The sequence below is a fragment of the Hordeum vulgare genome, chromosome 5H, assembly GCF_904849725.1.
Source record: "Hordeum vulgare subsp. vulgare chromosome 5H, MorexV3_pseudomolecules_assembly, whole genome shotgun sequence".
Lineage (NCBI taxonomy): Eukaryota > Viridiplantae > Streptophyta > Magnoliopsida > Poales > Poaceae > Hordeum > Hordeum vulgare.
Window position 1 is genome coordinate 97556044 of NC_058522.1, and position 15483 is coordinate 97571526.

At 41.9% G+C, this 15483-nt stretch overlaps 1 long non-coding RNA gene across 2 annotated transcripts; it reads left to right on the forward strand.

The window, feature by feature from the left end:
• Positions 1-7136: 7136 nt before the first annotated feature.
• On the forward strand, positions 7137-14852 carry LOC123396904. 2 transcript variants are annotated; one of them, XR_006609932.1, is made up of 9 exons: positions 7137-7357; positions 8097-8303; positions 9230-9273; positions 9602-9808; positions 10739-10782; positions 10920-10991; positions 11210-11243; positions 11933-13286; positions 13413-14852. It is a non-coding gene; the product is annotated as an uncharacterized LOC123396904 (long non-coding RNA). The 2 variants fall into 2 exon arrangements; XR_006609933.1 differs by having other exon boundaries at positions 11933-12024; positions 14394-14852.
• Positions 14853-15483: the final 631 nt, after the last annotated feature.

A 15483-nucleotide genomic window follows, 5' to 3' on the forward strand; every position in this document is an offset into this window, starting at 1 on the left:
AAAAGCAGTTGGACTTGCCTCCTGCTTGGACTGAGTTGCCATAACTTGTGTGCAACTTGCCTGTTTACCAGTCTGCTTTGAGCCTAACCCTGGAGATACCGAGCTTGGTAGCATACTTTTTAGCAGTTGTGTTTCGTCATTTCCATTACTTGCCTCTTTTACTTCATTTATTGCTTCGTATTGCTGCTTAGAAGCCCCGATTTTTTTCATGGCTTGCTACCTTGCCTTCCCCCCTTGGCCATATTAGCTATTTTCAGAATGAAATGTTTGTGGATCCCCTCCTGTTTCATTCATCACAATTGGCTCTAATATGAAGCTGAAACTTTTCTTCTTCTTCTTAGGAAATGGAGGCAGTCGAACTTGGTTGTGACCAACTTGCTTTGGTTCTCCAACTTCAAGTGCAGAACCAATTTCTCTCATAACTTTCCGGTGAATCTCCTTTGGGCATATTTCCTCGGGGTTGAATGTGAATGGCAGATCCAAGTCTTTTGCGCTCAACAACTCTTCAAAAATCCTCTTTGCTTCTAGTGCAAGGGATCTGTCTTCAATGTCCAACATTTCTCTCACTTCAAACAATGAGAAGCATGGGGTTGGGGATGCAGCAGTTTCAAGGCATGTCATCACAAGATCTCTCACACAGATGCTATCTGCCTCATCCAGTGATTTTTTTCTTCTTGTTGTGTCTCCTCTTTTCGAATAGAAATTGTAGTGTGCATTGTTCATCATCAACGTTGGGCGGTGTCCCGCATGAGCCACCGTTGCCGCCTGAGCCGCCGTTGTCGCCTGAGCCTTCGTTGTCGCCTGAGCCGTCGTTGCTGCCTGAGCCGCTGTTGCCGCCTGAGCCACCGTTGCCTCCATTGTCGTCATCATCATCTTCATCACCCCCCTGCTCATCATCTTCCTTCTGTTCTTCATTGTCATCACCTTCACAATCTTCCTTCTCTTCGTCATTGTCATCACCTTCATCATCTTCCTTCTCTTCTTTCTTGTCATCACCTTCATCATCTTCCTTCTCTTCTTTGTTGTCATCACCTTCATCATCTTCATTCTCTTCTTTGTTGTCATCACCTTCATCATCATCATCGTCTTCCTTTCCTTCCTCCTCATCTTCTTCGTCCTTGTTTCCATCAATTTCGACTTCCCTCCCCATGTGAACACTTGTTCCCACCTCGTCACCATCATCATTGTCCGAACTGCCATCTTCTTCGATGCCGTCATTATCTTTGTCCTCAGAAACTTCGTCATTTTCACTATGATCTTCCTCACTGCCATCATCATCAGAAATAAATGACTCTTCGTCACTTGGCAAGCTGTCTGTGCTGGCTGGTACTTGTTGACGTCTTCTCTTCGACTGTCGCCTGCTTGTCTCAACATCATCAGGATCTGGTGTCCTTGCCCCCCATTCATCATCATCGATCCTCCCAAACCCAGTCACGAGTTCTCCAACTGCATGTGAAATTACAGAACACATTTCGTGCACCATCCGTGTGAGCTTCTTTTGCTTCTGCAAAACATAAAAAGTGGACAATAAAAACCATTATAAGAATAACCATCTGTTGAGGATATCAAAAAATGGATCAAGTAAAAAAAGATGGTCAACAAAAGAGAATCACTATTACAGGAAAAGAAACAAGCATCGGTTGACTTACTGTTTTGTCATATGACTCGGGCAATCTTGTGGCAACAAATTTGGTGATGTGATCCACGCTTCCAAACAAGCTATCATCCGCAGACCGTGAAAACTTGGTCTTAAGCTGGTGTTTTTGTTATCAAAAGAGGAAAAAATGAGTGAGAACAAAATGTGGCAGATGCATACTTCAAAAGAAAAAAAATGGTAATTCTAATTGTATGAATTTGCGTGCATCCACTATCAGATTTCTTGATGCCTCCTAAAAATAATGGATAGTTAAGATTCAGTAGGTGTTAGAGTTGTAGGAAAAATGTATGTAGTTTGCTAGTTTTGAGTGCATAAATTGCTTCTGTTGCAAGAGAAACTAGCTGATTTTAAACATATAAAATGTTGAATAGTTAAACTATCCATCGTTTGCCTACTATTAATTTCAAAAAGTAGTACAAAACATGTGCAATTACTGTCATAAAAACACAAGTTCAAACTAAAACTGAAAAGTACTTAAAAATATGTGTAAAGCAGTTGCCCAGAAAATCTTATTAACTTGCTTGCTCTTTCAAATTAAGTTTCCTCATACAGTAGAGTACATCAGGTTTCTTCAGAAAAAACATAGGTCCTTACAAACAAAAAATGATTGCATTTGCACATGGGAAAAAAGTGCAACAGAAAAAGAAAAGGAAATGAGGTTACCCTCAAATTGCCGTATTCTCCCAGGGCCTTCCTGTCCTTCTTGATAACTTTAGAAATTAAATCTGAATTCCAAACTGACACCCTTGGTACCAAGTTGGGAATTGGCTCATCAACATCCAACGAGTCTAGATACAACAACTGTGTGATGACAAAAAAACCAGATGTTTGAAGTTAGTTGATGTTTGAAAAACAATTGATGCTAGCAACAAACAAGCTATAAGCACTTACAACAATGTGGAAGACACAGCAACAAACAACCTTCTTGTTGCGACGACCCAATGTGAATGCTAGCTTCAGTTGATCAACAACAAACTGACATATGCCCGTCTCTATTATCACATTGACATCCCAGACCGCTGGGAAGCTTTTTGGGGAAATACTTAAACTAGTAGAGGGGGCAAGGAAGGAAGAAAAAGCAAGAGCTAGCCAAGCGCGGACGAAGTCATCATCATGAGATCCATTCATTTCCTTGATCATCTTGCACCAATTTGTGAGAGTCGGTGAATTCTTGGAGGTGATATTGTAAATGTTGTACATTGCCTTTGTGATTTCAGGACGGTTATCAAAGCAAACCTTCCTCCTATTTGGCAAACCCCATATCCTACGGACACTTGCAGCATCTACAGGAATCTTGCCCCTTTCCGAAATAACTATCTGCGACATCTCAGGATCATAATGCCTCATTATCCATTGGCTAAGATCACCAGGCATGCTATTCGCTGCAAGGTCCAGAAGGCCACCAAACTCTTTTTCAATGATGGCACCTTTTTGCTCAAAATTCAAGTCCTTGTTCAACTTGAAGAGCCTTGCAGGTGATGCCCTGTCCTACGACCCTATTGCACAACAAGATGAAAAAATAAGGAAATAATTAGCAATAATGTTCATTACTGGACAATAATGTTGGGCAACGGTTTTGAAAAACAGATGCAACAAATGCAAATACCTCAGTTCCTCGAGTCTTCTGTCGTTTTGTATTTTGAGGTTGATCCACAGTTGGACCTTCAGCATTTACATTTTCAGAATCTCCGTCTAGGCTCTGATTTGAATTAATATCATCAGGACTCTTCCTTCGTAGAATGATAGCCTGGAAACTCTGATGCTTTTGCCCAATCATTGTTGAACCACTCGGTGGCTAAAGAGTAAAGACACAAATATCGGTAAAAAAACTTGTTATGTACAAAAATAACATAAAACTTCAAAAGAAATTCGAACACCTGTGATTGCTGCTCTTCATTTCCATGAGACGCAACTTCATCATGGCTTGCTACAGGAGGATTGTCTTGTTTTGCCTTTTTGCTTCTTCCACCCATCTATTTTCTGTTGTGTAGAAAAAAGGAAAACATTAAGAACATCAAGCAAAACTGAAACAATTCAGTTCTACAAAAAAGCTGTAACTGTATATCTTGCACCCTAAAAAATTCATGTAACAAAGCATGACTAAAAGTGCCAAAAGGATTGTTGTCCACTAAATGAAATTTAGACTGTTCCAACAAAACAGAAACTACTTAAGTAGGAGAGCTCCAACATTAGAAACTACTTAAAAAGCATAGCAATGTACACTACAGGAAAAATGTAATATACAACCTAGGCAACACATGATAAGACACTGGGCAAGTGAAAATATAAAGCCTAGGAAACACATGATAAAACACAAATAAGCAGCAAACATACAGAATCTAGCAGAAAACAGCCCCTAAAAATGCAGTTAACCATTCATTTTTGGACACATCAGTTCCAATGTAACATCTATACTACCTATGTGAACCTAAAACCTATGACTGATAGGCAACAAAAACTAAATGAACAACAATTGTACTGTAAAGATGGGTGACAAATAACCAACAAGCAAACTAATTAGCATCAACAAAACAAATGAGGGTGATAACTACTACAATACAAAACTACTGCCTACTAAACAAAAATCAACAAGATACATATGCAAACACTACTGCATACTGAATAAAAACCAAATGCCTACTACCAACTGAACAAATATCAACAAGCTACATTACAACACTATTGTCCTACTGAAGAGCCATTAACAACTGATATAACTGCATCAACAACAAAAGCCAAAACATCACTACCAAAAAAAATATCTCTGTGGCCTTCCCATCTTCAGTCACCTGACCACAATGAACACCAACAACCAACAATGGAGGACTCAGTGCAAATTACCCCCTCCCTTCCCTACATCACTAGACTTGAACACATTTTCATGTAGAAGAGCCCCGAACCCTTCCCGAGATACAAAATCTCATGTGTTGTTGTTGGGCAACTCAAACACAAAAATGTAGCAAACAAAAATGGACTTGCCTGATCTACAAATCCAACGACCCTAACTCAGCAAAACACACACCCCACAACCCACAACCTACTCAGCAAACCAACAACCATAACTCAGCAAATCATAACCAATGTTTCCTGATCTAGGACTCAGCAATCATGAACCCTCGCAGGAGCTGGCATGCATTCAAGGCATTCACACCCTAACTCAAGTCGTCCATACATGCACTAGAAGAACCACCTAGGATAGCAGTACACATGCACTAGAAGGACCCCTAGGATAGCAGTACATGTGCCAAAAACAGAGAATAGAACAGATCTGAAACAGAGTGGATAAACTCACCAAGGGGAGCTGCAGCGAAATGTACCCTCCGGCGAAGTCCTCGGTTGTTGTTCTTCTCTGCGTGTCCAGGGACTGCTGATGTTCCGCCGTCGACTCCTACTTCCGCAGCAATGACGCCGGCGACTCCTACTTCCACAGCAATGACGCGGTGGTGCTTGCTGGGGTGGTAGCACCTCCCCTCGTCGCCGCAATGGAAGTCAGGGACGGCGTACGCGCGGCCAGTTCCTCCTCTCCCGCGATAATCTTGTTGCTGGTGCGGTTGTTGCTGCTGCGCTCCTCTTCTCTTCCGTCACCGCATGACAGTTGGTCGCCTCCAGATGCACATCCGGCAACACAAAGGGCCACGAATCACCGCCACACCACCGCCTCGCCACCGCCTCGCTCCTGGTTTGGGGGATTTGGATTTGGTTGATAGATGGGCTCGGGATTTTGCCGGTGGAAGGAGAGGAAGGGGAAGGGGAGAGGGATGGAGGAGGATTCAAAATGGGAGAATGGATGACGATGGAGGGACCCGACCAGGGGACACCTGGCGCGGCCACCGACGACCCTAGCCAACCGCGTGCCGCTACGCCAAGACGGTTCGATGTAAATCGAACGGTGTCGAGACGTGTGCGCCAGAGTCCACAATCCGGCACAGCTGCACTTTAAAGAATTTAGGTACTTTCTTTGGGCATGGCTGTCTTCTTTGGATGGCGCAATATCACAGACGAGGCTTTGATTTTGCTGCTCGTTCGAGTCATCTTCAATCTTGAGGAAGAGCCCAACTTGTTCAGGCAAAGGCAAGAGAAGAGGGGTCCAGTAGGAGTAACTTACACAAAACCATCACTTTGAGGACTTGATTTGCATATAACACTATGATATATTTTTGTTGCAGAAAACATCATATCTATCGTAATCCTTTTAGAAATAACACTCATCAATGGATTTGACTTGACTGAGCATGTTCATAATAGATCGGGTCGCCAGTCAGTCAGGCTGATGTGACACTGCTTAACATCTTTAAAGGCGACAATTGGTAACGTTATCATTATGTCTGAGCCTGTGGGGTCCACCTGACATTGAAAGAAATGAAGGGGGGAATCTGGTCAAGGCAAATTCATTGTCTTCGTCAAGATCCACTCGCGTATGAGCTGTCGCACCACTTCATCAAGATCCAGTTGGGATCGGTGCATCCCCGTCGGATCCACGCTGCTCCACCTCGCTACTGCCACGCCTAGTGCTTGACGCACGTACTGCTCGCTGTGCCCGCTGCTCGCGGCGCCCGCTGTTGCTGCTCGTTGCGCCTGTTGCTATGCCTGCTGCTGCTCGCCGTACCTGCGGCTGCTGTGGCTCGAGCCGCCATGGCCGAGGCAGAGGTCACTGTTGCCGCATGGAGGTCGTGCCATAGGCCATCAGCGCTCGACCACGCCCCACCAGGGAGCACGGATACGAGGTGCGGAAGGTAGTAGTGGATCTGTTCTTGCCGGATTCAAGCAAGGACGGGCTAATGGCAGCGACGAGGCACGAAGGTCGCGACAGGGGCCGCCGTCCGTCCCTGTTCTTGCGAGATCTGGAGCTCGAATTGGTGTGGAGGAGCACGAATCCGAGGTGCGGAATGGAGCGGAGGCTCGATTCTTGCCAGATCCAGACGAGGGCTCATTAACGGCGGCGATATTCTTGGAGAAGAAAATGATGAAATGCTCACAAGCGAAACGGTTCAAGCTAACGGCATTAATCTGTACTATTAAAAACATGAGAGGGCAGATCTAACTCTACATCTAGACCGTCTAATCTTTAAATCAACGCTCTAAAATCTTCGTTAACAAAACTAACGAATCTTCGTTAGCGTTAATCAAAAGGCTCGCTAACCTCGCACGTCGTCTCGCCCGCACACCTCGTCCGCGCATTAACTACCCCCTCGCCCCGCACGCTTGCTCCGCCTGCGCCAGTCTCTGCATCGCCCCGCACGCTCGCAGTGCCGCGCCGATCGCCACCCCCTCGCACCGCACGCTCGCCCTGCTCGCCGCGAAGGTCGCCGCCCCCTCGCCTCGCTCGCTGCGAAGGTCGTTGCCCCTCGCCCCGCACACTCGCCCCGCGTGCAGCGAAGGTCGCCGTCCCCTCGCCCCGCTCGTCGCGCTGGTTCAGCGCCGGTTGCCGCCCCGCGCTGCGCCGGTCGCCCCGGGCCACCGCGCCGCTCGCCCACGCGTCGCTCCCTGCGCGCCGCGCCCCGCTCGCCCACCGCACGTGCAGTTGCCCAGTGCGGGTGCCGCGGCGTGGCCATCGCCAACTCACGGGAAGTCTTCTCCATAGACGTCATCGACTACGCCGTTGGCTTGCTGCTCGACGTACTCTGGCGCGTGTCTGCGGCAGAGCGGTATGTCTAGCACGGGTCCTGGCTGGTGCAGGGCGACCATCCCCTCGGGTCCAAGGTGTGTTGAGCTTAGGAATACCTTGACATCATTATGTTTCTGGTTCTTCCAATGTTCGTAGGCAAAACTATCTTGGTAGAAATATATAGTCTGGGAGGAATTCAGAGACAATATGGTGTCAGTTTAGCCCTCAGTCTTGTGAACTAGATTCTCAAATATGCCAGATTAACCCTATTTGTATAATTCCTAGTTCCTTTGTGCAGTTTATATCTGGGTGAGCAGACCGCCCACAAACTGAATTTGGGATTGACAATGGGCATTTATTATTACTTTCTCAAGGTTAACATCTTATAAAAAACAGAACAGCTCGCTATCCTTTTGACATCCTAATATTTTTAATAACTATACTATTGATATATTAACCAAGGAGTCATGCCAGACAACCTAAGCATGAAGCATTGAGAGCTTCAGACAAACATCACATAGTAATGCGAGAGTAGCTGCCTTGTTCTGCTAATATTTCAATAAATAATTAGAAAGCATTAAAGTAGGCACAACTATAGTTGATAGTTTATCCGGACTATCAGTTCAGATGTGCTCAACTATATAGGTGACATGTTCCTAATTGAGTTTTGACATCATCAGCTACTCTGCTGCTTCATAGCCATCGTTTTGTGATTATATAAAGTAGTGAATAGTGATATCTTCATATCTGTATATTTTGAAAGATTGCCTTTTGTATCCACTTAAATTTTTGATTTACAAATGAAGAATCGTAATCCACCTGCATCTCCGTTAGGATTAGTGGAGCGTACTTGTTTAAAGACCCGATGAACACGCCTGGTCATGGGAATGCAAATCTCATGAGTGAAAATCCGCGCGAACGAAAATTGAAGGGTGTTCAAAGTTGGTATGCCTGAGTGTCCGATGAGAAAAGAGCGGAATACAACCAGAAGCAGCTTACAACCCGGTCAGAAAAGGAGGCCCTATATAGGATCTTTACTTGGTAAACTCCACTACGATCATTACTTTCATGCTGCCACTACTTATTTTTTTACCGAATTTTACAGAATGAATCAGTTTGATTATTTTGTTCTACATTATGTACCTTTGTTGTGCATTTGCTTATTTTTTGTTTATTGTGGATTCTACTTGCATGGCGGATCCTTTGTGATGTTGAATTATTCCAGCGATGGAGAAAATAAAACAAAGTATTCTGCTGCTTAGGCATACGTTGACTTCTTGGGTGGTCATCTTCGATGGACAAACTTGTGAATTTGGTTGCTGGTAGCTTAATTATTTGCTCTTCTATCTAATAGACAGATATCGAGTATAAAATTTGAATCTAACTCTAATTGAGAAGACTTGATTTTTTTAATCCTGCTGATGAATGGCCTACTATTTCAACTTCTCAAATATTACTGAATTTATAACCTGTCAGATCGGGGTAGTTGCAACCTATGAAATCTTGCGTTAATGTTTGAACCTATGGGATTGTGATAGCGATTTTTGCATCATTGATATGATGGCTCTACGTAAAAAATTCAGCAAGTTACATCTCTTCATTGGGTTGATGCTTCATGCTCACCAAGTTTCCTTTCCCTTTAGTGGTCTTGCCTCGCTCGGTTTGACCTTGTGCAAGCAAACGTGTAGACTACATCTTGTAGACGACTGATATGGATTATGCTCCACCCCTCCATGACTTCACTTGAGTTAATTCCCCGTGATGCGAATGACACAAAACTATCCTCGGTATCCACAAAAATTATCCTCGGAGATGGCCATCCTAATATTTATTTATTTTCATTTTTCTGATGCTTATGGTACAATTGTGGTGAGGATATGTTGGTTATAAGTTAACTGCAAATAGGTTTTTCTGTCAAAAAATGGCACAAATTTCTGATTACATTGCGGTGATATTTTTTCTTGTAGGGAGATAAGGAGGAGAAAAAGCAGAGCTCCTCTTCACAGGATAGGTATAGACTTGGCTAAGCGATTAGTGCTACTGTGGTTCATCCTAATATTTCAATAAATAATTAGAAAGCTTTAAAGTAGGCACAGCAATAGTTGATAGTTTATCTGGACTATCAGTTCAGATGTGCTCAACTATATAGGTGACATGTTCCTAATTGAGTTTTGACATCATCAGCTACTCTGCTGCTTCATAGCCATCGTTTTGTGATTATATAAAGTAGTGAATAGTGATATCTTCATATCAACATATTTTAAAAGATTGCCTGTTGTATCCACTTAATTTTTTTGGTTTACAAAGGGAGAATCGTAATCCACCTGCATCTCCATTAGGATCAGGGGAGCGTACTTGTTTAAAGACCCGATGAACACGCCTGGTCATCGGAATGCAAATCTCACGAGTGAAAATCTGCAAGGACAAAAATTGAAGGGTGTTCAAAGTTGGTATGCCTGAGTGTCCGATGAGAAAAGAGTAGAATACAACCAGAACCGGCTTACAACCCTGTCAGAAAAGGAGGCCCTATATAGGATCTTTACTTGGTAAACTCCACTACGATCATTACTTTCATGCTGCCACTACTTATTTTTTTACCGCATTGTACAGTATGAATCAGTTTGCATATTTTGTTCTACATTATGTACCTTTGTTGTGCATTTGCTTATTTTTTTTGTTTATTGTGGATTCTACTTGCATGGTGGATCCTTTCTCATGTTGAATTATTATAGTGATGGACGAAATAAAACAAAGTACTCTGCTGCTTAGGCATACGTTGACTTCTTGGGTGGCCATCTCCGATGGACAAACTTGTGACTTTGGTTGCTGGTAGCTTAATTATTTGCTCTTCTATCTAATAGACAGATATCGAGTATAAAATTTGAATCTAACTCTGATTGAGAAGACTTGATTTTTTTAATCCTGATGATGAATGGCATACTATTTCAACCTCTCAAATATTTCTGAATTTATAACCTATCAGATCAGGGTAGTTGCAACCTATGAAATCTTGCGTTAATGTTTGAACCTATGGGATTGTGATCGCGATTTTTGCATCATTGATACGATGGCTCTACGTAAAAAATTCAGCAAGTTACATCTGCTTTATTGGGTTGATGCTTCATGCTCAGCTAGTTTCCTTTCCCTTTAGTGGTCTTGCCTTGCTCGGTTTGACCTTGTGCAAGCAGACGTGTAGACCACATCTTGTAGACGACTGATATGGATTATGCTCCAGCCCTCCATGACTTCACTTCAGTTAATTCCCCGTGATGAGAATGACACAAAACTATCCTCGGTATCCACAAAAATTACCTTCGGAGATGGCCATCCTAATATTTATTTATTTTCATTTTTCTGATGCTTATGGTACAATTGTGGTGAGGATATGTTGGTTATAAGTTAACTGCAAATAGGGTTTTTCTGTCAAAAAATGGCACAAATTTCTGATTACATTGTGGTGATATTTTTTCTTGTAGGGAGATAAGGAGGAGAAAAATCAGAGGTCCTCTTCACAAGATAGGTATAGACTTGGCTAAGCGATTAGTGCTACTGCGGTTCATCTACATTGATCTTCCACATTGATTCTTGATTTACCCTTATTATTACCATTTGCTAACTTAACCATCTCTATCTCTCATGTTAATTCGGATTCTGAAGACCTTTTATGTGTCATGTCGACAATGGTGTTTGATAAGAAGTCCAAGCAGGCTGCATATCAGGTGAATCAAGGTAACCTATATGATGTAGTGAAGGATAAACTACCCCCCGGTTGTTTCTGGATATGTTATTTTTCAGTGAATTACTACTCAAGCATTGATTTAAGACTATTCTTGGTCATGTAAGAAAGCTGAGATTTATTTTGGCCATGTGATTTCTGTAAGCATATCCTATGAATATTTTAATTGAAAGTTTCCCTCCTATCAAACTGTTTTATTTCTTCTACACAGGAAGTTGGTACGATATGCAGCCTTCAAAGCATAGGTTTGTGAATTTTATGCCAACTGAGCATCTTTCATTTTAATGCTTGAGTCCTAATATTTCATTTGTCCGAGCTTTTGAGCTCTTGAACAATTGCATGCACAAAAATGATCCATAATAATTTCCTTCTAAGTCCAGAGATAACAGTACACATCATTTATTCAATCCTAAATTACTCCATGCTCTGAATTACACCTGTGGTGCATTTTATGCCCTCCTTACATGTATGTTGTCTTACTCATATATATTTTCGTAGTGTGTGTGTATATATATATATGCTTTCCCATGTAATCATCCTTAATGAATGCCATGTTGAATCTATAACTAATTATCATGGTATTTTCTGAGTTTTTTACGTTGTCGCTTACTGGTCTTAAGACATGGAGAGGAGAGGCCAAATAGCAGTTACCATGTAGTTATGTCATGCAAACAAACTGAGACCGTAGAAAGTCACTGATTGTACAAAACCAGAAAAACAAATTGCAGCTCGAGCATGAAAAGAGACAATTGTGCAAATCAAACACATATTCAAGTAATAAGTTAGTGAGAGGCTAATATTTATCTTAGAAATGCGCATCTCAAGTTTACTTCACCAGCGTCAAGCTGATGTTTAGCAATCATGGACCAAGTTTATCTTTCGTCAATTGCACAATTTACGTGCTAATAATCCTCATTTTCGTACAATCACATAGATTATATACTCACAAGTTCTTAGCAACCATGGCTCCACCCACAACCTGAGGAGGCGGCTGCACCGACAACCTGCTTTCCCTCGATTTGTTCAGTGAGCACTGTTATCTTATTCTCCTTACTCTTACTATCATGAGTGGGTTTGGAATTTGGGTTTTTTAGTTCTCGCGTTTGGACCAAATGACTGCGCATTGACATCAATACTAAGGAGAAGTATTGGAACACAAGTTGACAATGAAGGAATTATTGTGATGGATATCAGAAGTTACTCGCATTGACTATAACTGTAGAAGTTACATTCAGTCATGGAGAAATGAGTTTTTTAAATATCAAATAGGACTGTCAACTTATATTATTTGACTGGATAAATGGGGATGTGAATCACTTCAAATTGACTGCAATAATGACCCTTTGTTCACAGGACAAATGAATATGTAGGTTACGTTGCTTGTACTTTTTTATTAATTAGTTCAAAGAGTCATTGACTGTATCATCACACTGACACAGAAGACAACCAGATATTTAAGTCAATTTAAGTAGAGTACCCAGGTCTGTGTGTTGTCATCAATTTAAGTGAATTGCTATGCTAGAAGTGGACATGTTTCTATGCTTATCTGAATTTTAACCGTTACCAAGTGCTTGAGGTTGTGAGGGTTCCAGTCAGGTTTTCAGAAAAGCATTTGGGGTGCTATGCTAGAGCACTGTTTTCAGAAAAGCACTTAATTGATCTCTAGCTTTTTTCACAAGACCACCACCGGTGAATGATTGCAGAATTTTTCATGTCATTATACACCATTATTTTTTTCTTTGGTACGACTGTTTGCGCTACTAAAATCTTCATTTCTTCTCAGGATAGCAAAGTTTGTATGTGTACTTATATTTGCTTGTACTGAGCGATGCTACTTTTACGAGAGCATGTCATAATTAAATTTCAGTTTGAAGTAATAATTATATCTTCATGTCATGTTCTCTGTCATCTCTCACCATTGTGTTGCAAACCACACATGACGAGCAATTTTAAGAACCACCACCGTTTTAGTGTGAACGTAGAATAAATATAGTATGCCTGTTTAAAATCTTCCATTGAATGTATGGAAATATAAAGTATCAATAATGTTCTATTTCTGAAAGGATTTTTTTAGTATCAGGTATAAAAAATAGCAGACATATTTCGCAATACTTACGGTGCATAGCTGGTTAATCTATTCAGAAAGGGGAGAATCATAAGGAGTTGTTGCACTTTAAAGCTTTTTCCTCGGTTTCTTGTTTTGCTCATTTCTGTTGACTTTTGTATGGCCAAAGCAGGAGCTTGGATGATGTTAGGTTGAATCTCGAGTTTCTTAAGTACTTGTGATGGTATTCTCTTATATGTCTAACTAAACAGATATACATAATACAAAATTTGTTAGTTTTCTATAACTTTACTGTGCATATGTGTATGAGTGTTATTTAGTTTGCTTAACACCCCCTTTCTTTTTCTAGAATACCATGCCATTTTGTATTTGTACAACTTTCATGGAGGGAGTGCAACATATCTAGGACTCACCATGACGACGTGCATTCTAAAAAAAGCATAATCAAATTCCTATAACTTAAGAAATAAGATCCCTTTACGACTAGCGGAACAATGGAATTGACTGTACACAATCTTTCTTTCATCGCAATTATCCATGCTGATAAAGTATTCGTCCTTCATGTTTTGAAGAATAGTTCAGTTGAATGTACAAAGTCGGTAACCTCATGATGAAAAGGAATAACCTGGGATGGTAAAGGAGACTAGCTTAGTCCATTCCTTTTGCTTTGCTTACTAATGATGCCCGAAGATGCAAAATACTAATTATTTGACCGTATATTTTCAAGAAAATTCTTTTTTTCATTATGTATACTTATGTTTGAGACGTGTGTTATTAAATAGAATCTTCATTCGGAATGTAGCTACTAATGTTTACACATATTTCTTTACAAGTTTAGGGTTTCAAATAAACTTAATGTTGATCTTTTTTAAGATTATATTACACATGCGTTGCATGTGCACAATTACTAGTCTAATAGAAATTTGTCACATCAGCCTGACCGGTGGGCTCCACCTCGCATAAACGGGCTTAGTCGAGGCAAATCCATCGACCAGTGTTATTTGCAAAAGAATTACAATAGCCACAACGTTTTCAATAACAAAAATATAACACGGTGTTTTCTGCAAACCTTGCCTTCAACGTGAAGCTTTTATGTAATTTATGTTAGAAAGTAATTAGTAGATTAATTAGCAAAGGGATGTGTCCAACCCCGAACAGTCGTGTCTCTTCTCTCTCTATTGCCAACACACGTGTTCTGAAGGGATGCCTCCGAATAGACACCTCTTCTTCGCACCTCTTGCACATGTATATATACTTGAGAATCAATAAAAACATGACTAATCGTCAATTCACTTTCATTCAATCTCGTTTTACTCTAACACGTTATCAGCACGCTCTCGAGTGGAGCGATTTTACAATAGGTCTGGTATTCAAGCAAAAATGGCCAAAGGCGAACGACTTCTGCGTGACGCGAAGCAGCTGTAGCGACCGCGGCATGCTGGTGCGGTACTCCGCGTACTCCGTCGGCTGGATCAAGGCACGGGGCGGCTTCATGATTCGGGGAGTGATTACAGCAAGGCTGGCTGTGGCAGAACGGCATGCATGCATGCATCAGGAAATCAGTTGGCAAATGCAAATCTGTTGTCTCCTTGTGATTAAGAGCGGTAGTCCGATCTGGCAAAACCATGAACGGCTTCATCCTTGGCAAGAGCTGCAAGAGGCTAACAACGCAGCGACATGCATCGGCAACCCATGATGCATGCATGCATTTGTACAGGAAATTAATCATCAGAATGTTTATTCGGTTTGTCTTCTTGTGATTAAGAGAAATCTCATCCATTCTACCTTATGCTAGAATTGCTTCATCAAATCATCCATGAAGAGGCCGACTACACAAGGCGTTTCTTCTACTTGCAAAAATGATGTCCGGCGTGAGGCCTCGATCCATACGAGACACCCCGATAACAGAAGGCAACACCGGCCTCGATGAAACGGCGGCCTCCATCCCGGAGCGCATGGCGACCCTCGGGCCCCATCGCTATCCTCCGGCGCGCAGCCCCGTCATGACCATCAGCCGGCTTCAACAGACAAGACACGAGTCACGGTGGTCCGTCCTCAGACGCGACTGTAGTCCAACACGACGACCCGACCTCTCGATCACGCTTTACCGCGTCGCCCTCACGCCAGCCACGAGGTAACATCCTCCCCGGTGGCGACCCGAACGAATCAGTTAGATTCTTATCCACGCAAAGGAAGACAATCCCTTACATATCCTCATTGAGCCCTCAGGCTTAGAATACTTTGCAGATTAATCGTTATACTTTCTACGAATGAAATTACATAAATATGTTGGCTGCACTTTGAAGCCCTCTCGCTTTCATATGTTACATAAATATGTAAATTATTAAGGTTTGCATCCATATGTAATGGAAAAGAATATTGTGAGTGTCTTTATTCCTTCGGAATTTAAGACAATATAT